The sequence below is a fragment of the Benincasa hispida genome, chromosome 11 (genome assembly GCF_009727055.1).
Source record: "Benincasa hispida cultivar B227 chromosome 11, ASM972705v1, whole genome shotgun sequence".
In the NCBI taxonomy this organism is placed as follows: domain Eukaryota; kingdom Viridiplantae; phylum Streptophyta; class Magnoliopsida; order Cucurbitales; family Cucurbitaceae; genus Benincasa; species Benincasa hispida.
Genome location: NC_052359.1, coordinates 81,242,935 through 81,244,163, shown reverse-complemented (window position 1 = coordinate 81,244,163; position 1,229 = coordinate 81,242,935). Strand labels below are relative to the sequence as shown.

The window sequence follows — 1,229 nt, the reverse complement described above, 5'->3', positions numbered from 1 at the left end:
TCAACAAAATAACGCATCAAGTTTTTGGCGCCGTTGCCAGGGACTTCGTCAAAATAGTTGTTAACGGTAATTTTTGTGATTTCTTTGTAGAACTCTCAATCTCTGGTGAACTACGACCAAGAGATTGAGAGAACATTTCGAAGGAGACTACGAGACCGCCAACAGCAAACACAATCCGATAAAGAAGAGATGGCGGAGCAGCTTAAAGGTGGAACACCAAATGATAATAATGTCATGGCGAATCCGATTCTATTGGCAAACGATCGCAATAGGCCTACAAGGGACTATACATCGCCAAACCTTTATGATTTCTCTCCAGGAATCATGAGGCCTTCCCTCGATGAAAGCAGATTCGGGATGAAACCGGTGATGCTGCGGATGATCCAGACTGCAGGTCAATTCAGAGGAAGGCGTGGCGAGGATCCACATGTCCACCTCCGATGTTTTATTGAAATCTGCAATACTTTTGTGTTCCAAACAATTATGCTGAAGAAGTTCGACTAATGTTGTTCCCATTATCTCTCTGTGATCAGGCTAGAAAATGGGCTTATTCGCTCGAACCAGGGGAGATTACTTATTGGGAGTAGGTAGTGGAGAAATTCATGAAAAAGTATTTTCCACCTATCGAGAACGCAAGACGAAGAAAGCTTATTACTAATTTTGAACAAGATATGGACGAATCGCTCAATAATGCATGGGCGAGGTTTAAAAGGTTGATCCGAGATTGTCCGCATAATGGGCTATCTGACTGCTTTCAAATGAAAATTTTCTATCACGGTTTGAATCCTGCTTCGCAGACTGTTGCCAATAGGGCAGCTACTGGTAGTCTGCTTGACGAAACTTACAAGGAGGCAAAGAATATTTTGAACCGCATCTCCAAGAACTATGAAGACTAGAGGGAGAGTGACCAGAGATTGAGACTCAAAGATTCCAATGCAACTAACGGTGCCATTGTTTCGTTACAAAACCAAATGACCGCAATGATGAATTTGATTTAAGGAATGGCGATCAGCAGCCGAACACCGCAAGGTGGGCAAATTAGTGCAATAAGTCCAAACATCGCAAGGTGTGCTACTTGCGATGATGGGCAGGCGATGGAAGATTGCACACAAAATCCATAGTCTGTATGTTTTGTAAAGACTAATCCTTTTTCAAACACTTACAACTCCCGGTGGAGAAACCACCCCAATTTTACTTGGAAGAATCAACAACAAAATTTTCAATCTGTA

At 42.5% G+C, this 1,229-nt stretch overlaps 1 non-coding gene across 1 annotated transcript; it reads right to left on the bottom strand.

The window, feature by feature from the left end:
* Nucleotides 1-635: 635 nt before the first annotated feature.
* On the bottom strand, nt 636-742 carry LOC120092230. Its single transcript, XR_005485942.1, has one exon. It is a non-coding gene; the product is annotated as a small nucleolar RNA R71 (small nucleolar RNA).
* Between the last annotated feature and the right edge of the window lie 487 nt (nt 743-1,229).